This window comes from Bombus vancouverensis, chromosome 5 (assembly GCF_051014615.1).
Source record: "Bombus vancouverensis nearcticus chromosome 5, iyBomVanc1_principal, whole genome shotgun sequence".
In the NCBI taxonomy this organism is placed as follows: Eukaryota; Metazoa; Arthropoda; class Insecta; order Hymenoptera; family Apidae; genus Bombus; species Bombus vancouverensis.
The window spans coordinates 17096455-17122187 of record NC_134915.1 but is presented as its reverse complement, the minus strand read 5'-3'; the positions used below and the strand labels follow the sequence as shown (position 1 = coordinate 17122187).

Below are 25733 nucleotides of genomic sequence, written 5' to 3'. Positions count from 1 at the left end.
CGAAGCTTAATAAGCACAGCTACCTACATTCCATTTCCGGTGCGCTGACGTCACTTGACAATCCGGCTACGGACAGCTCGTCGAGCCACGTACGAGCCTCGTCCATCCTTTAGGTATACCCACACCTCTCGCGACCGACGTTTCACCGGCTACGATTTCCTCTCGTGGCCTCCGATCGACGCCCAACGCGTTTCACTCCTCTCCGTCTCTTCTCCCCTCCGCGATCCACCATCTTCCTCGTCCAGCGAGGACGCGGCTCGACTCGTCGTCGGTTCGATCGCGTCTCGCGACGCGTTTTTCCGACCCGTTTCGGATCCGTTTGGACCTCGCGTTCCGATTTTCAACGCGAACATCGATTTCGCGCGGTTCCCGCGTCCATCTCCGCCATCCGACAATCGCCACAACCGGGTTTCGACACTCGGGGACAGTCTCTCGTTTCGCCTCTCCGGCTTTCCGACGGTTTTTCTCACGACGCGTGTCACGATATTGCGTAGCGGCTAGAACAGCAGGGACGGAGGGAAAGAGAGAAAGAGAGAGGCAGAGAAGCGATCGCGCGTCGAAGCAAAGCAAGCAGGTAGGCCTTGAACAACTCCGGACCCACGCGCATAGCTCGCTAGGAGTGTTGGCTCGTATATAGAGGCATTCTCGGTTGGCGCTGCCGGGCAAAAGACAGATAAATAACTCAGGTATGGCATTGGCTAAGTAAACGAGCCTACGCGCGCATTCGCGAAACGTACACCTGTACGACTCGCGCGTACAGCTTCGTTCTCCGTGCGCACGAGTACACGTTTAGCCACACGTAAACGCGCTTCTCTTCGCCTCGCCTTACCTCGTTTCCCCCTTGTCTTTCGCCTTTCTTCGTCGCACCTCCGCTGCGCTCGCTTTCTCTCCCTTGTATTCGTTGCTCGCGAGCGGCAAACACGCGCGTAGGCGTGACTCGCGAGAGTGCCTCGCTGATTCTACGGACGACGCCGTTTTTATACGCGTCGAAACAGCGGCCCCGTCGTCCGTGTGCGCCAGCGTACACGCGTGCGGCCGGCTACGCGAGAGCCGATCGAGGCCGTAGGACAACGCCGATCGAAAACCGCTCGTACGTCGCTCGTTTAGGTAGCGGATGATCGTGACGGGATCTGCCAACGCTCGCCGCGGTCTCGGCGTCGAACGACCTGCCCGGTTCTCCAGGAAAATTTCCGTTCGTTTGGTCGCCGATCCGCGACAGAGCGAAGCTTCGCGACGACGGATCTCGCTGCTACGATATTCCGTTCGTTTTCCAGTCGTTCGGCATCTCAATTCGGGATCTCAATCGCGTCGAATTCACGCGAGTACGCGTAAAATACGGGCGAACCGGCGTGGCGGTCGGTCGGCTGGCCGCACGCCTTCTTACTCACTTATGAAGTTAATTGAGGGCAAACGTCCACCACCGATCTACTGACTAAGCCAAAAACATATGCAACCGCGAAGCCGCGCGACGCGCGACGCCCGCGTAATTGCTCGCTCGACCCGCTCGCGCGACCAGTCGATCGCGTGGAAACTTTTTCACGGGAAACCCGACGATCGGTGCCCTCTGACACTCTGGCACCGTTAGTACGTTACGTTACGGCCGCCTATGACGCGTGGGGTGCTACGTTGCGCTTTCAAGGCCAGTTTCTTCGTTTTTCTCTCCTTCGTTCTTCTTCCCTCTCGTTCGATAGGTGCCGTTTTTGCTCGCGTGCACTCGCGAAGATTTATCGCTCAGCCGATCTTTGACGCTTGAATTCTCGCCGTCGACCAATCAGTTTCCGGAGGACTGTGTTTTCTGCGCAGCTCTCGTTGCTTCGACGAGTATTTTTGCATCAGCCGTAGAAAATATCGAATCGGGTCTCCCTCCCTTGGCGCTTCCACTTTGTCTAGCGGCTCTACGGACAGCCGAATAAACCGTACCCTACCGGTTGGATGAATTTTGCTAATGACGTGACAAGTTACAAGTATTGAGTTTAATTATGGTAATGCGTCACCGGTGATCTATTTGCATTGCTAAATAACGAAAACACAGGTGTCGCGGAAATATCCCATCCCAGGATAGGATACTCGTGCCAATGGGAAAGAAATTCGACCGATCTTCGTTCCTCTTCTTCGCTCTTCGCCTCGATTCGCACGAATCGACGTCTGGGTTTAGGTTTGCCCGACGAACGATCGAACAACCGCCACGACTCTTTGCCTAACCGGATGGATGTTTAAGAAGGAGGCGAAACGCTTCGCTGGAAATTCCCGTATTCGTCGATTCGTTCGTAATAACACGCCTTCGTTCGTCCTTTTCGCGAATCGACGATCGTTTCGCTTGCTGGATTTTTCGGGTGTCGTTCGACCGTCGATTCGACGTGTTTCTCGAGCTTTTACAGTTTTTTACGTTTCTCGTCGACCGTGTCGTTTCCTCGCAGGGTCTGGCTGTCGGCGACAAGAACGCGAACGCTTAATTCCATTGTACGTCACACGGATCGGCGTTGACTGGAATTCGTGCCGTCACGCTTTCAGTTGGTACGCGCGGCTCGATCGGTGACTTTTTTCCACGGGTCCACGGCCCTTTTCCGCTTACGTGACGCAACGTGCTCGTGCTACGTGCATTTCCACTCTGTCGTCGAGGCGATCGTTTCGTGCGTGTGCCGCTTTGTGCCCGGCAAACAGAGCCAAGCCGACCCTCGAGACCGATATTAACCATCGGATTACGGCGTTTCGTGCGAAAGCTTCCTGCCCGACCCAGCACCCTCCCCTAGCGTTTTATCGCGCGTCACGCTCTTTTTCTTTCTTTCTTTTTTTTTTTTTTTTTTTTGACGCAATCGGCTTTGAAGGTCTAGCCGTGCACGACCCGACGGCGAGGTTTCGAGGTGTTTTCCGAACAGACGGACAGAGTGCTCGTCGACGGTAATTGGATCGACGAGTATATTTATCGGTGGCGTTGCCGCGCGCGAGCAACATTTGCAGACAATCGAATCCACGGTGCAGTCGCCGACGAGTAATTCGATCGAGCTTTCGGGCAGAAGAGAAATTTGCAGCTGTACCGGGTCGACTCTCGATCGGAAACGAGCGGATCCCGGATGGATTTATAATGGCGCGACGCGTCGAAGATCGGGGAAGGACGCCGGTATGCGAAAAGTTTAAAAGGACGAAAGGCTGCTGGTCTAGTCCGGAGGGTTGGAGGGAGGGAGAAGTCGGGCGAGCGCGTGTCTGGTCCGCATGGAACGCGTGTCTCGTGCCGTTGGCACATTCCGCATGACCGCGGGAGGCCGATAAAACGTATGCAGATTAAAACATTTTATTTGAATGATAATATAACACTTGTTGATGCAAGCGCGTTGGCCTAGGTTAGCATAATAAACATTATGTAGATCTGTACGGACGCGGCGAGCTATCCGTTCCGGCTACGTCCCGCCGTTATACAAACGCCTGTTAACTCTCCTCTATGGCAGAGGCGTGCGCGCCGCGTTCCAGTGTTGTTTCTCCGCGTACCAACGTCCCCCCTCCCCCTTCCAGTGGCTCGTTCTTCTCCGTCCGCACCCCTCCCCACTGCTGCCTGCCCCTTACCGCATCCACGAGACGTTCATTCATTAAAACCGGGAGACCGCGTGCATTCTCAATTTTATCGATGCCCCGATCGAGCCGACGCGCGCTCTTTTCGTACTTTCGCCTCGCCGCATCCTCCGTTTCTTCCTTCTTCGCTGCCCATTGATCGACCGCCGTCGAACGCGGTTCCTCGCGCCGCTATCAACCCCACGACTATATCTACCTCGTTGCTCGCCGTCACTTCGTTCGACTCTGTGGCTCGTCCTCGCGTCCGGATTCCGCGAACCAACCTCGCCTGTCCGTAGGTGTCGAGGGAAAATGTCAAGGAGAAGGTGTCGACTCGGCGATAGGAAGCGATACGAATCGATACGAGGCGATAGAAATCGCGAGTTTGTTCCTCGGTCGAATCCGCGTCTCGTATGCCGTGCGTGTCGTTTTGCCAGCTTCTCGACGTTCGGACGCATTCGTCGCTCGTAAGATCCAGTTACTCGATGTACGTACGCGTCGATCGCGGTTAAATCTGGTCCGGAAATCTGGCAGGTCGATCAGTCAGCGGTCGCTGTTTCGCAGCGGTCGCCCACTTCCACGTTCTTCGTGGCCACGTGGAAACGTAACATCGCGCGCGATCTTGCCCGTCACGTCGTTTCGCGGAAGCGCGTCCTTCGATACGGGCCCATCGTCGACGAACTCGTTGGAGCAGACGCGGAAGGAAATTCTATCGCGCGAGCAAAGGTCGAGAAGGAACGAGGGTGCTCGAGGGTTCTCGCTAACGAGAAATCGGAAACCGCGAACCGAGTTAATCGGAATTCGATTCGATCGAAGGGACTGCTAGCCGGTTCGTTTAAAGAGTCCTGCCGTTGTCGCGCGATTCCGGCCGATCGACCGACTCTACGAGCCGAGAGACAAGAAAGCGGCCGACGCGATTTTCGTCGCGAAGCTCGTTCTAGGCTTATCCGGTGGAAGACGAAATGGGTCGAACGGTTGCGGCGCGAACTTTAGCTGGCAGACTCGTACAGTCGGTCCGTCCGGCACCGAGTGACCGCGATAATAGGACCTATGACACGCACGTACGCGCACACACGCGGTCGCCCAAGTTAAGTGGCCGGCACTCGCTGAAAATAATGTTCAATTCCGACGTAACAGCACCTATGACCCTGACTCTTCTCGGTTTACCTTGAGCGCTCATTCGGAAATCCAGAGGAATGCTCGATCGTCGAGTAGGCGGTGAGTCGACGGTACCACTCGACGTTTCGTCGAATTCTACCGCTTCCGTGTCGGTCGTCTAATCGTCGTGTCTCCGCGATTCGCGATCATCGTGCCGTCTCTTCGCGAACGCGATCCACCGAGCTAGCCAGTTAGCCGAAATGGCAACGGTCGATTCATAGACGCGACCGTGGCGTCCCTGACCCTCGAAGGGCAGAAATGGGAGAGAGAGAGAGAGAGAGAGAGAGAGAGAGAGAGTAGAATCTCTCGGGCCACTTTCAGCCCGCGTTGCGCCGCAATCGGATGTAAATGCGATGCAAATTTCGGGGAGCGAGGGACGAAGAGTCGGAAGCGCGGAGCGGCGCTATCGAGCTAGCGAATGTATCGGGTGGCGCGATAAACTAGAGCGCCGTGAAGCGGAGCGAAGCCGGTTCGATACCGGCCCGAAGGGATTGCGGAGCACGAATTCCGGCCACGGGCCCGCTGACAAATTTAACGACCGTTCTCCCCGTCAGTCGAACCACGCCACGCCGACGAAATATTTACCTGCGGGAAACTCCAGCTCGATAGCCTGCATTTAGTGTACCGACACGCTCGATGCGACGATACGCTCTCTCTTCCCGCCGCCGCGTTACGTATTCAGAGGACGTCGGTTCTGGCCCCGTCGGGATCCTATCCATGTCGCGCGTCCCCTCTTTAATTGCTCGATCGAGCAACGGTTTCCCGAACGTTTCACCGATTACCGCCTTTCCCGATATTCCAACCGATGCTCCACGCCTTCCCAACGAGACCTCCTCGCGCTTTCTTCGTCGCAGCAGCGATCGATCCGCTCGGCAATCGCCCTGGCTACCGGGTTCGTCACCGAGAACTCGAGCCGATGGCGTTCGGACCAACGACAAACCCGAATTAGATCGTTATCGGGGGACGATTGTCGTTCCTCGGCCGTGGAATTCGCGGGGAAAAAACGCGTACGAGCGACCGTCCTCCGGTACCGGTGATCGTGGAAACCGCTGTCGAGAAACCGGTACGACCGTTTCTACCCTATCGTCCATCGAACGTAATTCGACGGCTGGATCCGCCGGAGACCGTTTCGTGCCGGTCTCGTCACCGATGGAAAGTTGTCCGAAAATCGAGTTACGTTCGCTGGAATCGGCGTTCGATGGCGGAGAACGTGCCGTGCGATTCGCGCGTCTCCGTGGCGTCGGTACGATTTAGGCTCGTCGATTCGAGACACGGATCAGCCTTCCATTCCGATCAGCCGCGTGGGATTTTCATCCAGGCGGTGTACGATCGAAGACGAATCTCGTTTTTTCCACTTCCTTTCTCGAGCCGTAGCTCTCGTCGTATTTGGTAAACGCGACACACGGAAGCGTGCCAAGCAGATGGGACGAAGGTGGCAAAAAGTCCTTCCTGAAATCCAATTCCAGGCTCGGCCACTGGGACGGTTGGTCGAGATCTTGTGTCGAAGGGTGAGCGCCTCGAAGAACGGGAAAAAGATGGGGCGGGGATGAGAAGAGAAGGGAAGCTAGGCGCGTAGAGACAGAAGCGAGGAGGCGAGGGCAGGGTGTGACTCGGTAAGAGCAACACGGACTGGGGGCGAAAAAAAGAAACGCGTGGAATTAGCGGTCGGACGCGTGCAATGCGGACGGGTCCGCATTGTTGTCCGGTCGTATTAGCGGTGGCTACGGTAGGCGAGAAAAGAGACGCGGTGTTTGCAGGAAGGCGGAACAGGGAGAGAAACGAGAGCAAAAGATTCCAGAGCGCAGCGTCTCCGCTGCTGGTTTTTCGCTTTTGTTCGCAGCTCGTGTTACAGCTCTCGAAAAAGAGACGCTGTGTTCGCGCGATTTTCGCGTTTTCCGTTCGCTTTCCTGTCCGTCGAGTCATCGCGTCGTCGTTATTATGGCCATGTTTGTCGCATAAACGTTCGGCCGGGTTCGCAATCCCGCTTTTTTCACTCTTCTTTTTTCGCATCGAGCTTTATTGCGTCACACGTTTTTTTTCCGCTGAACGTCTTTGTTCGAGTTATTGGAAGTTTGCCTTGAACTTTACCATCGGTACGCGGCGAGAACATGCATCGTTACACGCTATCCGCGACTAGGTATTGTAGAGTTAACCGTTTCAAACATACACACACACACACACACACACACGCAGAGCGTTAATCACGCGTTTAAATTGCCGTGTTCGTCGCGATTATAAAATTTGTCACGTCGATGGTTTCTCGATTTTTGATAGGCACGGGGCTGCGACTGTTCTCGGTGCATGGTAGATCGCCAGCGTCGAGTAAAAGTTTCGCCCGGACAATGCGATATCTTGAAAACTTTGCGCAGAGACACGAGCACCGGCGGAACGATGTTAAAAGCGACGACAATTTATTCCACGGCTCGCATCGGTGATAAATACGAGGCGACATTGTTGCGTCGAATCGGAAGACCGGTGGCGCGACATGTGTCCAGTGACGCATTCCTTTCTCCGTTTTATGGACCGAGCATAAATTCCGCGGGAGCGGCGCATCCGTGGGCACGATTTCAATCTCGGGCCCTTTCATAAAAGAACTCGCGCGCGCCCGTAAGCGAGCAATAATTCTCCCTATTCTACACGGTGTTCATTAATTACGGATGGTACGCGCGTTGGGAAAAGAGAAAGAGGAATTATGGATCCGCGTTTATCCGTGCATCGGCCAGCCATGCTCCAAAGCGAAAGATACGCCAGTTGGCAGTATTTTTTTCGCGGTGTCGCGCGATAAGCCTTAGCAGCCGCGCGATTATTTATTATTCTCGAAATTGCTTCGGCTACCTGGCGAGCGAAACGCGAAGCGGTGCGGAGCTGCGACGCGTAGGAGGCTGCGACGGCCGCGGATGACGTTGCAAACGCGAATCCCGGCGTTTCCGAACGGAAGGACGCGTGAACGTTCACGTTCGTCGACGCGATCGTTTCCAGCGAGCGACAGTCGAGGGTTTCGTGCGCGATCTGCGAAACGGGAGCGAGGCCACGCGCAGCGGGAGACCGGACTCGCGACAGCCAAGCCGACAGGAGCTGGATGGAAAACTCGCAACAAAAACGTTAATGCCCGGCAGGAAACAGTTTATAATCCGTAGAAGTTAAGATGAAACGACAATGGGCTGCGCGAAGCGTAATAAGGGGCGCTTACAGGATTACACGCAGCCAACGGCCAGGTAAACGCGTTTCCCGCGCGTCGTCTCGTTCAGGCGGCATCTTTCACGGGACGACGACGAAGCGGAGTGTCGCTGCAGCCGACGTACGCGCGACGTACGCGTTTTCGATGAACGAGCAAAAACGAAAGTACGGAGAAAAGCTCGAACGACGACGTACGACGAGATTTGAGCTGGAAGCGGGTGCAAAGAGAGAGAGAGAGAGAGAGACGAAGGATTCGTACAAAGCGGGATATCAATTCCAATCGATCAATGGGGCTTCTCCGGACGATTAGCAGGCGAACGGCGTTTAGCCGTTAAATGCGACGTTTCAGACCGTAATAGCGGCAATTATCGTGTTAGTAGCTATATTCCGAAGGCATCTGTCGCTTCGTACCTTTCGCCGTGTAATTACGTCTCGTTAAGATCTCGGGAATGTAATCCGGCTGGCGGACGAAACTGGAAAACCGGCGAACACGCTAGCCAACCCAACTATCCGATCCCGATACGCGTCCTTCTTTTTCTCTGCTGTTTGCTCTCTCTCTCTCTCTCTCTCTCTCTCTCTTTCTCTCTTTCTCCCCTCTCCTCCCTTCGTTCCCCTCGTTGGCTTTTTCTCCGTTTCTCTGGCCCTCTTCCGCCATCGATCAACGATCGAGTGCCGTTTCTATCCGAAACGGGAAATCTGCTTTTCGCGCCTTGGTCGACCTTGGTCGTCGAACGCGCAAAATCGAGGACCGAGGCTCGAGAACCCTTCGTAGCGAAGATCGAACAGGAAAGGTTGATAGGGCGCGGTCGAGACGCGGGACGAGAGAAGGAACGAGGCTTCGTGGCGCGTTTAGAAACGGCACGTGAACTTTCACGCACGAGTCTCGGCTGTCTGTGCCGGTGACGAAGCCCACGGACGAGAGTAGGAAGAAGTCGGGTCCAGAATGCCGAAGGTGAGCTCCGAGGGATACGTAATCCTTCGAGCATGTTCGTTGGGCACGATCCTTTTCGGATCTCGGTCGTATCGAAGCGCGGTACGTGCCGCCGAACGATCCCGCCGTTTATCCTGTTCTCGGGCTCTTCCTCGACGACGGCGAACCGTCGACGATCGTCGCGACGATCGCAGAGCACCAGGATGCCGTTTTCGCACGGCGAACTGGATACGTGCCAGTTATCGATTCGCGGGCCGTGATCAACGCCGTAAAGTCGGCGAAGTTATTAAGACACCGTGATAAACGTCGACGCGAACGAGAGGCGAATGGAATGGTTGGCCGGGTCGGGATCCGCGTGCGCTGTACGCGTTTCTCCGCTAACGGGAAGCGATAACGCGCGATCGCTTGTCGCGAAACGGAGCGTCGCTGTAAAGCGATACGCGTAACGACCGTTCTCGAGACCGGGCATCGGCAAAGTTTTACAGCGACGTCGCGCTCGCGATTATCGTAAAACCGAGCGTATACGATTTCCGCTGCGTTTACGCTGGAAAGAACGATGCTCGGTGTAGGATTTCCAAGAGAGAGAGAGAGAGAGAGAGAGAGAGAGAGAGAGAGCCGCGGGATGCGAGAAACCAACAATGGGAGATGACAACGGGAGCGAACGATCGCACCGAAACCAGGGGCTCCACGTGCGCGCCACGCTACACACCTTTCCGTGATAGAATTTAATGGTGACGGATCGACGAGGTGGATCGATGTTGGAAGGGTCGTGGGTCAACGCGAAACCCGGTGGCCGCGTGGTCTTTGTCGCCGCGTCGACAGCCACCGGTTCGTACCGGTCTCTCGAGTAAGACGAATCAAGAGCGAGAAAAAGTGAGAGAGAAAGAGAGAGAGAGAGAGAGAGAGACAGGGCAGGTGTCCTTAGGTGGTTCGCGCGGTGACTCGTCATAGGCGTGACCCAACAACGCTAGCTGCTACGACGACGACGACAACAACGACAACGACGACGACGACGACAACGTTCCATCCTGATCGCGTCATCGTCGTCCACGACGCTCGACTTTTTCTCCTCGCGTAGATAATATCTCGCGACGTCGTTACCGCATGCCGTTCGATACAGGACGGCGGAGCGTAGAGAGACCTTCGATTCGAAGCGGAGTCCGCTCGCGGCCGCGCGCGGCTGACTCGCTTCTGGCCTCTCTCGATCGATTCTCCGCGACGAAATCTCTGGTTCGGTGTGTGGATCGCGCGCCCGTACAAGAATCGACCCGTGTATTTACGCAGTTTCGCGGCCGAGAATTTTTCGAGAAGAGATCGGACACAGAGAGAAGGAAGGTTCTCCTAGAGAGTAGAGACGTGTTCTCTCGCGAGAGCGACAGAGAAGCTAGAGACCAGGTAGTAGAGTGGATAGTAGGCAGCCTGGACTGACCAGCGGGTGCTCCGGATCCGACTGGACCGGTTTTGCTTGAATTCCCTAGGAGTTCTAGCCTTCGGGACTCGCGAGAGTGCTCGGAGGATTCTCACTGGCCACTGGTCCGCGCTGCTTGTTGTTGCTGCCGTTGCTGCTGGTCACCGGTCGCTACTGCGACGCACAAGACCGGACGAGGACCACTCTTTGGCCAGTTCTGCTCTCTCGCTCGGCTTTTTTCTCCCGCGCGATCGCTCTTTCCTCCGTCTTCGTTTCTTTGGCCGTTTCCCCGGCTGGCTGTTACCCCAGCGGGGAGGAAGTTTCGCGCCGTATCGGCGGACTCGTTCCTCGGTGCTACCTACTACGTTTCAGCGTATCATTTATCATCGGACGAGAACGCGCCTCGTCGCGATCGTTCTCCGCCTCTTTTCGCTGCTCGCTCTCCACCGGCCGGCTGCCTCGCCGATCGCTCGATACCAGGCCCGTGAACCAGCTTCGCGACACCGATACGACCGTCGCGTACCCACTATCCGCCGATCCGTTCTCGGAAAAAGCCAAACGGTCGAAAGACAGGCCGAGTGGACGAGTGGATGCACCGTTCGTTGCTCGTCCAGCGATCGCGACAACGAGACGCGACGCGACACGACGCGACCACGGACGCGGATACACGGCTCTCGGATTCTGCGCGATCCAAGATATCGCCGGTCCGTTGCCTACCGCCGCTGGATACCGCATCTACTGCAACTTTAATTATAGCAGTAGCCGCGTAATTTGTCTTGTTATCGATTCGAGATTTCGCGACCAGACGGCCCCCTGCTTGCACGTCTGCACGCCAAGCTCGGCTGCGCTGCTTTATCGCGTTTACTTTCCGTCGCGGAATCCCTCGCCGCGCCTCTTCTTCCTTTTCTCGTACCTCGTTTCGCTGGCTCTGCTGCGCTCGCACGACCGTCACCGTTCTAGTTTCTAGCTGGCTATTATGTTTCCCTCCGGAAGGGAATCGCGCCGGTTTTTAGCTCGGCCTCGGCCTCTTTCAGGCCGCATTGGAATCCAGTTTTCGAATCGAGTTCATCCTCCTTGAACGGTCCAGGATGACCGTTGCCCGCAGAGGAGAAGTCGCTAGACACGCTACCGGCCATCCTAACCGTCGCTTTGCATCGCGTCGCCACGGTTTTGTCTCTAACGGCAGCTCGCACGTACGCACGCACGCACGCACGCACGCACGCACTCGTTCACGCACGCGGACGAGGATTACGTTCGCTCGGAGGGTTGACGAATTCGCTCGTCGATTAACGTCGTCCAACCGGCGACACTCGTCGTCGACTCGAACGAGTCGAGCCGCCTGCTCCGATCGCTCTGGGCTGTGGGAGAGTAGATTTTTCATCCTCCGGTGGTAGAGGCGCTGCTGATTCTTTTATTTACGACGGGTTCTTCGTCGCGGCCATTTAAATTAATATCGTCGCGTTTCCCTCGACCGCGAAGATTAATAGCTCCCGTGGCCCGTAACGGAAATACGAGCGAATTGCGGAGTGCCGATTTCCCGAGTCGGCAAGGACCGGAGAACGGGTCCTTGTTTACGCTGCGGGCAGCTAACGCGCGAAAATTCCGAACGACACCGTGAAATGCGGTTTCGGCTCGCTTTTATCTCGCGTCTTCCGTTCGTTCGTTCGTCGCTCGCGCTCGCGTTCCGTTCGTTTGTCCGTTTGCATAACGTCCTCGAGATTGTTCGAACGCGATCGAAAGTTCCGGAATATTATTATGAAAATGAGCTGGCAGTTACGCTCTCGAACGTCTTTCTCGCGCAGCACGGATGCAGATTAATGCAGGCGAGCGTTCATTATCGGGTCGGCCACTTAGCGTCGCTAATGTCCTAATAATTCCGATCGCGGCTATTATCCAACCACGGGAAACCTAACGTGTAATCGATCGGATTACGTTAATTGCACGTCGGTTGTGTCGCGACGGTGGGAGGGCCGTGACCGTGTGGTTGCAGCGGCTGCTTCGGGGAAAACTGGTAATCGAGTCAAGACGGATCAGAGCGGCTGACTCTTTCCGTAATTTCGCGGGGGAGGGGCGCACGGCGCTACTCGTTACCGTTCGATAGTGATACGATAGAAATCATCAGTCACGGCAAGAAACGTCGTTAGCGCGGCATTAAACGCGGCCTCTTATCGAACCACGTATCTCCAGAGAAATACAATCGCGTACGACCCTGAGATCCCCTCGGATGCGAATAAATTGAAGGAAAAAATGCGCGCAACTGATTCGTTAATCCGTATCGCGTCATCGAGGAGACGCGGCGCGAGTTGGTCCGTGGTTGGTTGGAAATTTTTGTGGCCGAGGTTCTCCGGATCCGGGAATTCCATCGAGGCCCAACTATGTAACGAGTGAACACGCATAATGATATTAATCAAGGCGGCGCGTTCGGCTTCCTTAAAATTGCCGGCAGGCTCAATTTCTCACTTAAAATCTAATTAGAGCTCGGCGGAGTTCTCGGGCTGCCGTGGGCCAGTCCAGAGAGAAGGAGAGAGGGAGAGAGAGAGAGAAAGTGAGAGAGAGAGAGAGAGAGAGAGAGAGAGAGAGATCGTCGGCAGGATGGGCATGCCGAAGGGTGACCGGTCGGGAAAGGGGTGGGCTGCATTCGTGCGGGAAGAGGGGGGGGGCGGGGGGAGGGAGCACGGGCCGAAAGTGGCCCCGCGACTTCAACCTCGACAAGCCACAACACCGACAGCCCACGGAGCCCAAGCTAAGGCACCACTTTACCAAATTGCAGTTTCCTGCCTCGTGGATCGTCGTCGATCGTCGATCGTCCCGTGGATCCCTCCTGTGGACCGAGTATCATCGCGGTCGTCCATTCGGGATTCGATTTTCGACGGTCCTCGCGGCGCTTGGAACGTGCGGAACGAGCGGTCCGCCGATTGCCCGCGATCCAGACCCTCGGACCGCCCTCATTCTCTTCGGATTCGAGGTAAGACAGCTGTTTCTCTTATTCTATGCGCGGTTCGGTCGGCCATCGGCTTTTCGAGAATGACCGTATCGCGGAAAAAGGAAGCGGGATCGTGGACGCGAAGAAGGTCGTACACGGGGGATGCGGACGAAAGCGAGCGTTCTCGGAGCCGCACCGCGGGGGAATTTACGATTGGAAGGCGAAGGGTAATCGGCAGTCGCGGGATCGTGGATCAACCCGTTGCGATTCGTTAATTATTACCATCGAGTCGACTAGAACGAGTCCGTGTATAGCGGATCCGGCACAGGGATGGGGGTGGGTGTACGCGGAGAGGACAGGTCGGCCGCGAGGGGGGCCGCGATGCAGAGGAGCAAAAAAGACGGTCGATCGTTAGCAAGGTACAAATTTCGCCATTTGCCGCAATAAACCTTCGAACCCGCTTGTAACTTCTTCTTATGGGAGGCATGAGTAATCGCCTTGTTAGCCCTTATGGCCTATAGCGCTCATACGCTCGCTCCCTTGTCCATGGGAGGGGACAACAGCAACGGCAACAACAACAACGACGACGACAACAACATCAGCATCAGCATCAACATCAACAACAACGATGGCAAACGGCAACAACGGTCGACATGCACGCACAACGATTGTAAAAAAACGAACAGACGGGAGGGGGGGGGAGGGAGGGAGAAGAAACTGCGACGTATAAACGATAGGGGTATGAAACGCGAAACACACGCGATATATATACCCCATCGACACCGGAGACTGTGTAACGAGCGACGCAAAGGATCCGCCGATCCTCAGGTAGTAGAGAAATCGAGAAGGAGCGAACCGGAGAATCAGGGGAGACCGGAGGAAGCAAGTCCAAGGCATTTGCGTTGTAACCGAGAAACGAGCAAAAAACGAACGCGCGCCGACCATGCGGACAGGAACCGGGAAAGAGAGAAAGAGAGAGAGAGAGAGAATAGAGAAACAGAGCTGGCAGGGGTGGTAGCGAACCGAGGAATCCTTTCGTATTTTCGCGTTTCTTTCCTCCTCTCGCTCGTTCTGCGCCAAATTTAATTATCTCGCGCGCCACTCCACTCTCTACCACTTAATTAGCGACCTATAAATTAAAATATTCTCTCGACGTCGGAGAAATTCTCGCGATCTACGACAAGCAACGACGCGGTAAGAATCGATCGCGTCGAATCGTAGCAAAGATCCTTTTACCGAGCGCCGATCGCGTTTTATCCACGCGAACCGTTTGTCTTCTCGTCGGATGTCTCGTCGTCGAGGTACGTCGGTATCTCGCGAAATTTCGATCGGACGGAGGAAAACGCGCCACACCGATGCCCAAAAGTGGCCGACGTTCTTCTTCCTCGAACGTCTGCCACACCCGGGACCTCCGACACGAAGATACGCGGCGGAGGCGCGGATACGTGGACACGCGTGTGCGTATCCTTGCCTCCAAGTCGCGTGGCCCCATATCTTCAGAAGTAGCCAGGGGGGGTCCGGCGAAGGACAGCGAATGGGGACTAACACTGTTTTATCGTGTAGCCAATTAATAACGTTTCCCTGGCCTGCTCCTCCGTCCCTTTCCTCCTCGCCTGCTTTCGCTGGGAAGAAGAGATCTCTGCTTAAAGATACCCGGGGACCGTTCGGGACCCCCGGAAGGCGATCTCAGACTCGTAGCTGGCCAACTCCGTGCCCTGCACGCGCTTGTTCTTTACCTACTATTCGTGTATCGTCTACCTGGAAGCCCCGTATCCTTGGACGCGAGCGACGACGGCCAAATTTCGGAAAAATGTTTGCGGATGATGACATTAAGAGGATTTTGCTTGTGATGTTGCAGCTTACAGATTTGTCTCGTAGCGTGCTGCTGCAAGCGATCGTTCCAGAGTCCTGTCGCAGCCAGGCGCATCGTGTCAGTGTGGAAATGCATAATTATATAGAATTACGGTATAAGTTGTGTTAAATCAATGTTAATCGCTGTAGCGAAGTGGGGTATTACAATAAATACATTATTTTATGTAAAATGTCTTTTGTTCGTTTAACCATCCAGGATGCGAGTGCGCGAACGTACGGTTAGTCTACGCGTTCTCGGCCAGCTGCCGGTCTTGCAATTAATCGTCTTGAGTCTTTAAAGTATGCACGAGACGGACAGTGATCGATTATCGTAAAAAATTGCTAAAAAACCAGTATTACTTGAAAGTTTGTTTTATTGATAAATAATAGAATATTCTCTTATTCCTTGTAGTAGGGTCTGTCATTTTTGTCAAGTAATCATTTAACGTCATCGTAGATCACGATGCCTATTTTCAATGAAAAATCTCACGTCAATATATTATGAAACAGTTCTTTCGTATTTCCATTCCTTTTCGTCTTATTTTCTCGAAATCTTTCAATATCCTCGTGCCTTGCTTCGAGAGTCAGTTCGATAGGGAAATAAGAACGATCTTACAATTTTTCCCATCGTCGATTACAATACTTTACGTACAGTTTGAGATCACGAAATACCACGCATAACGTTCTACGTGTAATTCTGCCGTATCGTAAGTACATTTTTCAAATTCTTCCGCATTTACTCTGTGGACACTCGATACATCGCTCTTCGAAAAATAGCAGAACTGTAATTTAAATTTTTCTCGACAAGCATGTTTACGGCTATCTAGTCCACAGAACTGAGCAACTCGACCACCATACCAACAAAGTACTACGTATGCGACGGAAAAAGGCTCGTCGCATAATTTGCACCTGCCATCTAAATAATTCATCCATCGTTGATGCAACGCTTAAGGCCAGATTTTCTGTTCTTTAAACGATTCGACTTGGAAATTAATTCGCGAATTATAAGATTCATTTTAATTAATTCTCTTGTCCGTTCTTGTCCCATTTGTTACGAATATCGGTCACTGGGCGACGAGACGCAAACGCGTTACGATTACGAGGCGACGTGGCAGTCGTAATCGACGGAAAGAGAGCCACTTTCGGAGCTTACGACGCGGACTTACGCTCCGCACGAAGAAGCTCGATCATTTCGTATTTTTTCTAGGGTCGTTCGGCGCGCGTACCGAGGGAAAGAATAGCTCGTAAAGAGCGGCTGCAAAGGTCGGCATCTGCGATGCGCAATTAACGAAAGGGTTTTCGCCTGGCGTCCGCCTCGTTCCTCCGGCGCGCGCGAGATACCTTCTCCGGCACAGCCGCCGCGCTCGTTGACAAGCCGTTTGATTTACAACGAGCTTTTATTTTTTAATCTCGGCCCAACTGTCACCCTTCCCTCGCTTTTGTTCGTTTCGCGCTTCTTCCACCGCTGTCGCAGCTTTCCGCCCATGGCGGATTATCGAGTTCGATTCTCCGCTCGAAAGCGAACCCGCACGGATGACAGAAAAGTTGCGAAGAAACCGCACGACGAACGATCGCGTCGCGAAGCTCGAAACACGCCGTGTTCTCGCTTAACTCGGGATTTGGGACTCGAGGGTACTTAACCCTCGGGATGGGTTACGAAATGACTTTATGGCAGATCAGAGGCACGGCTCGGATTGCATAAGGGGGTGCGCGTTGCGGTTGCTCCGCGTCCAAGGATCGTTTCGACCGTCTGACAACGAGCAGACGGACCCTCGAGAATTTCGCAAATGGAATCCTGATTGCGCGTACGCGCGACGTCGGTTATCCTTTCGTCGGTCGGTCGATCGTCGTTTTAACAAACGCGGCCGCGTACCCTCCTTCTCGCGTGTCCAATTCACGGACACGAGGGAAAACGGTTAGCGGGCGAGAGGGAGAGGGCGAAAGTGCGAGCTCGGTGGATTCCAAAGACGACGGTTAAAGGAGCATCCGGGTAGGCGACGAAACTCGTTCGGCCGTTCGACGAGGCAATTTCGCGTGACGATCGGCTCGCGCGAGAAACCCCGAGTTTGAGCACCTCTTTGTAATTTTACGTTGCCGTGGGGTGGCTAAAGCTGACGCAGTGGGGTAGGTGGTCGAGGTATGCCCAGTAGCCAATTCCCGACTCTGGCCTCGACTCGCCGGGTCCATTCATCGCCGAGCACTACGTGACCGGTTTACCAATCCAGCTCTTCCTACACCAACACCGACGCCCCTGTCCCGTCTCTACCTTTCGCCTGCCACCGCGTCGTCGTCGGCCCGCGCTACCTTCGCACACGTCTACGTGTATCTGCCAGACAACCCTCCGAGTCATATCGACCGACCAGCTCGCCGTGCTTCGAATTCCCCTCGCGCGCGATACCGAACTCGTCTCGTCCACCGTATCCCGTAGCTTTCCTTCGACTTTTCGATCCTTCGGCCGAGCTTGGTTCGCGAACACGCGGTTACGAGGTTCCCCGCGAAACCTCGAAACGCGTTCGAAGATCGACGCCTACGCGAACCTTCGTTAGAAGTTGGATGAGCGCGCGTGTGCTCGCAGGGGGCGTCGCTCGTCGCGCGTACACGATCACGACCACGGTACCAGAAGGAAAAGGAATAGAAGAAGAAGGTGGAGAAGCAGGAGGGCAGGCCCGATCGGCTCGGTTTCCACGCGATGATGACATGTTAATGTATGGATACGTAGTACGTAAGAGCGTGTCTGGATGGACGGAGGGCAGGCGAGGCGAGGAGGAGCGGAGGCGAGAAGGGCACGGTGGTGGCAAGCACGAGCCAAAGGAGGACCCCCTTTCCTGCCGGATGAGTTTCTTTCGGTTCAAAACGAACGGGTCCTCGGCCCCGACATCCCGAGTCATTGTCGCCCTGCCTTCTTCATCTGCATACAATGCCGGAGACATCCGCGGCTCGAACCATCCCCCCTGCCGGCCCCCGCGCCCCGGACCGCCCTCCGTCTCCCCCGACGTCTCGACGACCCAACGTATCATCGGAATATCGTTAATATGCCCGCCCATCGAAATTACCGAACGCGCGACCGAACCGAGAGCCAAGGAGAGGCGTCGAAGCCTCGTAGCACGCGCCGAGACCTACGACCGGTTGTTTGCTTACGAATACTTTCGGCCAAAGTTTTTGCTCGCGCCGGGCCTTTCCACCGACAACTCCAACGATCGCGTTCCTTCGTCACGAACGCGGAAAGAGGAGCGACGCGCGCCAACTGTTTGGGAAATTGGAAAATCCGGACGTCGAACAGAGGGGAAAGAAGAATCCTCGATTAAGAGCAGAAGGTCGAGCTCGTAACAGTTAGTCGTGTGCCCCCTTTCGAACCGAATAGCGGCAACAGTTGCGGTTTATGAAATTACATCCACCCTGATGCTCGAGACACCGCGTCGCTACGTCACGCGTTTCTCCGCCGCGAGCTTCCAGCGAGTTCTCGCGCGACGAGACTGCTCTTCCTCGTGCAACGCGTGAATCGTGGTCGCGCGATGGCCGATATTCGCGCGGCAACGAGGTAAAGCGGCGCTGGAAATTAAGTAGAACGACAGTTTTTGCAAACGTGAGATTTCGGAAGGGTGTCCCTCGTCGTATTTGTCGCGAGCACCGCGCGGCACAGGGACGATTTATATTTGGGGTGGAGCGTGGAACGCGTTTCTCGGCCACGCTCTATAATATCCAGCACGAGCATAGCCATCTTTATCTCTGCTATTAACCCCCGGCAAGTAATTAAATTAAATGATCCACGGTCCCTCGATCATCCGGCTCCTAAGTGCCTATTTATTCCGACACCCTTCGAACGTTGCGCGATCTTCCATCGCCGCGAACGTTGCGTGAATTCCGAATCGCGTCCCTTCGAATTTCTCCAGCTCGCCCCTGTCGATGACGATCGACGCCGAAACGCGTAATTGCCGTTCGTACGTACTTGCCCCGAAGAGTTTCGGTGGCCGAAGACGAGCGAAGAGGAAAACGCGTTCCGTGAAAGCCGGCGTCTAGGTGCAGCTGGTTCGAGATTGTCGAAGGATGTTGTATGCGAATAGCGAGGCGAAGGGGGGCCCCATCCGGGGCCGATCGAGCTTTCTCGAGTACCGACGCGCAGAAAGAAATCGGAGGGAGGGAGGCGTTGGCAACGAGGGGCCTGCCGCGCTACGAACCTCGCACGCGTTATAGCGTAGAGCGTAGAGGGTCGAACGGCGTTGCCGGCTAGCTCCCGAGGGAGCTGCGTTCCATTTTGCATAAATCGCGAGACACCCCGCCGTAGCGAAACCTCGGGGAGTTGGCGGAATAGCTCGAATCCGCCGGCACAGCGATCACGAAGGGATGAAAGTGCCTGAGCCAACCGACTCGTCCGATATTTCGCTCCCTTTTTCTCGGCAGTCGCAGAGACGCGAAGCTACTACTCGACCTCGGTGAGATTTCCTCGACGATTCACCGAATGCCAAAATAGTGGACGCCGAGGTTCGACCGAGCGGACACGACAGGGACGCGTCGAGTGGCTCGCGTCCCTCGGAAATCTAACCCTCTTTCGCGGGTCCGCTTAATTCAACGTTAACGGCAATATGCCTCCTCTGGCGGCCACGGAGCAGTATCGTTTTATAGTGGGCGCGCGGTAACTCAGAGACAGCAGGATGGCACAGGGGATGCGAGATCCCTCGTATTCGCGATATGCGACGAATCTCGTTCGATGGCTCGAGACGAAACGAAACGAAACGAAACGAAAGGATGGTTGTGGATGCGGTTAACGATTCGAGTTTCGCGGTTCGTCACACGGAGACGTTCGACCTTCGAATCGCAGATTCGCGACAGCATGGAATACACGGCAACTGGTAAGCGTGGAAAAAAGTGAAACGCATTTGGCTGCGTCGCGTTCCAACTGTCTGGCGTTCGTTAGTCGCAAATCCCCGAGCCGGGAGGTAGGTTTTTTTCGAAAGGATCCGCACAGTCATTAGCGGGAACAGTCGTTCGGCGACGCGATCCAACGATCGATCGATCGAAGGCGATCACGATTGATCGCCCGATAAGGCTCGTCCCGTGGAACCGGTAACGCGCGGTATCCTTAGACGTACTTTGGGTAAAACGGTAATCGAGCAGCTGCGACCGGTTGCATCACTTTCGCATCGGATTTAAGTCGAGTCTTAAACCTTGGCTTAGCGTCTCGATACGTCGCCTCGTTCGACGGGAAAGTTTGGCCGGGTTTGAATATCGGGAACGCTTCCCCCGACCGGCGCGTTTTCGCCTGCTTATGCCGCTTTTGTCGCGTGATTGTCTAAGCGCGAGTCGCGACATCGTCGTCGTCGTCGTCGTCGTTGAGCGTACGCGAGCAAAAAGGTCGAAGCGATCGGTCGAATCGAAGACTCGAGAGAAACAGAAAGGTCGAAGAGAAGCGGTCGGATGGCAGAACAAGACAGGCTTACGCAAGTCCCATACCTGTAAGTTAAGATTAACCTTGCTTAGCGGCATGGAGCGTGGAGAGAAGTACGGGGACTGTCGGGACCCGGGCCGGTTAACGAACGAGGACGTTTGACGGGATTAATTTATGTCCAGTTTGGTAACCGAACGAACAGATACGAGCGCCCATATCAGGAGAGAAGACGCAGGAGAAAGGGGAGGGACTGTTTTCAAGTCGCGCGTACGATTATCGTCGTTCGATCGGAGACTTTGGTTTTAGGAAATAACGTTGGTCTCTTGCCACACATCTTTTCCTCCGATCTTGCGCGTTTCTTTAACCCGTAATCCTATCTCGAGGGTTATACGATGTGTAGACGACGATCGCCTTGCCAAACCGACCACACGTCCATTTACTTTCAACTTTCGCTCGAGGTGACGAGAAAATTCGCATCTCGTCGTTGGACGGTCTATCGTCGACGTAAGATTCGCCTCGAGCCAGTCGACTGAGATACCACCGCGAGTTCCAGTGTCTCGCGACTAATCCGCCACAGCTTCGGCCCTCGTCGGCGAAGAGGAGAGTCCTAGGGGAGACCGGCGACGCTTCGAACGCTCGTTCGGCGGTTACGCGGAGTCGGCGGAATTCGGCTGGAGCAGCTATCCCTCGCGTAAAACTGCCAACCCTGTTCTCGAGCGTTACGACTGTTCTCGAGCGACACACGCCCAGCGAAGGAACGGCAACGATTCGAAGGAAAGTTGACGCACCGTTTAGTCGGAATCGCGCGTTCAACGTAGGTCGATGCAATGTCCGAGAATAGAACGGTTTTTTCAGCGGGATGTCAAACGATCGAACGATTTAATCGAGAGGGGGCAAGACACGCGCATTTGTCCAGCGTATGGTTCGCCTAACGGTAAGCGTGCTATTGGCAAGGGTTTGCTCCTGTCGCGCGGCGCTTATACTTAGATGGTTTATAAATCGCGTGGCGATAGTATCGGCGCGACGATAATAAAGGCCCGGTCTCGGGCCATTGCGCACCGGTTGCCCGCTACAACGATCTTTCGTGCTACGTAGCACGCTGACAGCGGCTCGCTCCCGAATCGAGCAGCCGCGTCCTCGATCGCTCGTCTCGCCTTGCCTCGCCTCGCCTCGCCTCGCCGCCGAACGAGAATCGCGGCGAGTCGGCCCGATGAAAAATTTCTTTTAAATCGTCCGTCTAATTGCGATTTGACGAGCTCGGTCTGGTTAGCCGGAGGCTTCCGTGTCAGCGATATGGTCGCGCGTTGTTTCAAGGCCCATCAGCGGCATGATCGATGATCCACGAGCAGCGAGCAACTTGCCAAATTTCACGGTGAAGCTTAACGAGAGTTCGCGGAGCGGCCGAACCAGTCCCGAGCTGGGCGTACAGGCAACGCCGAGCGAGCAAACAAAATTTCGACGGTTATCGAGCAAGTCGTGATCCTTTTTATTTGCGCGCGTTTGATCCTCCACTACCATTCTCCTTGAATCGAGCTTGTCCCCCGGAAGAAAAGAGAAAGGAAGAGAGACGGCTCGTTAAAGTCGCTAGTCCGATTTATTTATCGCGAGAGGAAAGGTGGCTTAGCGGGGATCGGTTCGAAGGTTGGTTCATTGAGCGGCGGCCGGTGTCTGGATCGGCGAGTGATTGATAGTGATTTGGCAGATAGCGATCGGAGAACGCAGAGAGGTGTGCACCTGACGGTGCGTGCGAGACGAAAAGAGAGAAGGAAGATCGGGTCGGATCGACTGGATCGGCCGGATCGGTACGGCGTGGCTCGGCCCGGCTCGGTTCGACTCGCCTCGGTTCGAACGCGGCTCGAGAGACTAACTAAAAAAGAGAGAGACAGAGAGGGATAGAGAGAGAGAGAAAGAGAGAGCGAGGGGGGGAGGCAGGAGCTAAGACGATCCAACAGACGAAGGTGGCTTCTGCGTGCTTCGAAAACCCATGGAACCTATTATCCGAGGTAGGCAGCGGCTATCGGCGAGGAGCATCTTTCCGTGTGGGTGTCCGAATACCCTTAAGACCCCATAAGTCGAGTGCCACCCTGCCGAGAAAACCGCCCCCGCGAACTGTTCGCTAGACACCTCCTTAGACACCCTTTCAATTTCCTATATGCCCGATAATCATCTATTCGTCCGGATCTCACCGCGGGTGGAACCTCCTCTATCTCTTCCTGCCTTTCTTTCTTTCTTTCTTTTTACGTTTCTCCCCGTCCTCCTCCTCCTCCTCCTCCTCCTCTTTTCTTTCGTTCTTCTTTCGTTCGTTCTTCCTTTTCGATCGCTCGCCGTCTTTCGCTCTCGAGGTTCGCCTATCCTGGCTTTTCTCCAGGGTATCGAGGACATCTTCGCCGGACATAATTGGAAGTATCGAGATTAAGGCGGTCGATAGCCGAAACGAGAATATTAGAGGCACTCCGAGCTCGATAAATTACAAAGGTGACGTCGGAGAAGCGGTCCGGCCGGAAATCGACGGTGAAATCACGCCACCCCGGAAATCGTCTCGAAAATTTCTCGCAACGCTCCTCCCGGTGGTCACCCCTGCTGCTGGCGTCGAAGGAAGCCAGCTCGACGTCCGTGACAAAGCATTGTTTCCCTCGCGCGGTTCGTAATCTATAGCCTTTAAATTTTCTAAAGTACTCAATCACCCGGCGTATTTTTATGCAAACGCCGTCTCACGAGGATCCCCGGACCTTAGCGAGGCGTCACAATAAAGCCATGACGTATGAATCTACCGGCGACATAAACTCGACGCGCATATTATTAACCGCTATTTCACGAGACTCGCGTCAGGACCGCTTACCTGAGACCCGTCAACCTACCGTCCCGACGCGTTTGCCACCACCACGGAACGAACACCGCCGCTGCCCTTTTCTGCTCGGGCCCAGTCGTTCCTAGCTGTTTTTCGCGCAGTCAAGTTCACCGCGATTTTTCTCGAAGATCAGACGACCGATTGGCATCCATCGCCGGAACGAGGCTAGATACGCGCCGCGTGTCCCCGAAACGGCGGTGTTCGTCGATATACGAATATTGGCGAGGGAAGAGAGACGCGAGCTCGTATAATTGGAAGTGCGCCGGGGGCCACGAAAACGCACGGCGTGTAAACTGTCGAATAAGTAAGGGACCGAACACGAGGGCCGCCCGTACCCGTTCGCTTCTTGTAGTTTGCGCCGTGTGCTGCTGCCTGCGCTTCATAACGTACGGCATACGTATCGAGGAGGGAGGGCCGAGGGCCTAGGGATGCCACCGCCGCTATAAAGAATATCCGAGAGACCGAGAATAAAAGCGGCTTGACTTATTTGAACCACCACGACGGAAGGAGAAAGAAACGGAGACGGGGCCCTGGACGTCGAGGGGCAGAGAGACGCAATTGGGTAAAGACAGAGGAGAGGGTCAGGGACCGAGATGGAAGACGGCAAGGAAGAATCGAGGGGGAGTGAGGCCCCGGTCTAACCGGCCGCGAGACCTCGTGCAGCAACGAGGACCAACAGCCGCAGAAGCGGTTGCCGAATGCCGCTATATCGTTCGACCTTTGCGATCCGAGCACGCGTGCCCACACACGTCGGTGTTCGCCTATCGACCGACCGATTCGCGAATCTCCGTCCGCGACGTCAGATCGAGTAAGTAAGTCGAAAGCGTAAGTCGGTTGGCGATAAGACTCGTCGTATCTAGCGTTTCGACTTTTATACGCCGGTATGTCGCTGCCGGTATCCAGCGAGCGGAACAAAAGGTCGGGCGCGTTAATTGCAGAGAGCGGATAGAGTAGCTACGATAGAGGCGTATGTTGGCCGACGTTGGAGAACGCGATGCAGGGAACCGGATAGGCGGCAACGCGCGTGGACGTACGGTGAGACGCGATGAAAGGAGCAGGGCCACTAAGTGACGGTAATTATCGTAAAAACAGTGATTTTTCGCAGCACAGCGGTCGACTATTTATAGAGGCCGACTCACGTCGATCGTCGCCTATGCGACGTTCGTATTCGCAACCTCGTAGCTCGTACACGCATTCGCGCACACCGCCGAGTCGAAAGATCGCCGAACAGGAATTCCTTCTATCGGCGAAAAAGTAAACCTCGTCGTTGGCTGTTTGGACATTTTCTTTCGGTCGACGATCGTTCGACGTCTATTTCGACCGGCTTTCTCCGACCTCGTCGCGTTCGCGATCTTTCATTACCGACGCAATGTCACCGCGTCGCGCTACGTACTTACACACTTTGGTCTTTAACGAGTTGCGCAACGTCTGTTTGGAAGGTGTCAAGACGCTCGTATCGTTCGCCGCAGCGCTAAATCTTCTCGCGGATACGGAAAGTCGGAAAGTACGGCGCGATAAGGATACGGTCGCGTTGCTTAGATCCGATAATTTTCTGTTCGCAGGACATCTGGAGTCCCGGCGATGGACCGCAGGGAGAGGAACGAAGGAAAAGAGAGAGAGAGGGAGAGAGAGAGAGATAGAGAGAGAGATAGAGAGAGTTAGCGGAGGCTGAAGAGCGACCTTAGGCGACGTTACGAGACACAGCGAATCCTTTCAGAAGCGGCTATGTTTATCGACGTAATATTTGCTCGTACGTCCGCGTGGAATGAAGCGTACACGCAGCGGTGAAATTTGTTTAATTTGTCGAGTGATAATTTAATATAATTTTTTGCGCAAACGTCGCGCAACCGCGCCGCCTGTTCAGAATACGGTCCAAACGACCACGACGAATCGCGATACGAGATTTCGCGGCGATCGGCTGATCGATGCGACGCGTCCTTTTCACCCTTTCGACCCTTCACTCTCGCGCGTCATTTTATTTTCGCCACGTTTATCGTAACGGCGATTGTATGGAAAACAACGTGTACTGTAAGGTGTCTGTGTAAAATTGTTTCTTTCAAATATATACTTGTAACAACGTTGCTTCGTGTTTGTTTTATCTTTCAATTACAACGACCAACCGACCCGTCATTTTTCGAACAAACGATGGATCGACCAAAGATCGATTCACCGTCGACTTTGCCTCTCGAACGGATTAACCTCGGATCGTAAATACTGGTTGTCAGAGTCCGGAGTCCTGGCGGAATGCTCGATGTTCCAGCCTCGTTATCCGCGCGACGTTTCACGCCCCGTCAAACCGTGGAAAGACGTCGACGACGCCTTGGTACGTCACCGTGTAAAAATCGGCAGCTCGTTTTCGAGATCGAGTTCGATGTACGACGAGGTCGCTGAATCGCTCGCTCGTTCGTCGTCGAATCGAAGCGTTTGCGGAGTGAACGCGTTTCGATTAATTTCGTCTATCAAGGGACGATCGGAGCGAACGATTATAGCTCGGTGGTGGGAAACGGGAAG

General features: G+C 54.8%; 1 protein-coding gene across 3 annotated transcripts in view; it reads left to right on the top strand.

Moving 5' to 3' along the window:
* The window catches only part of vvl (ventral veins lacking), a 35574-nt gene extending 10271 nt beyond the window's left edge, over positions 1-25303 (top strand). Inside the window, exons 2-3 of one of the 3 annotated variants that reach the window (XM_076618740.1) lie at positions 12988-13182; positions 24785-25303. The gene's annotated coding sequence lies outside the window, so the exon portion shown is untranslated. Of the gene's footprint in view, positions 1-12987; positions 13183-14998; positions 15183-24784 lie in introns of those variants that run through there. The other 2 variants (XM_076618739.1, XM_076618741.1) reach the window with 2 other exon arrangements.
* Positions 25304-25733: the final 430 nt, after the last annotated feature.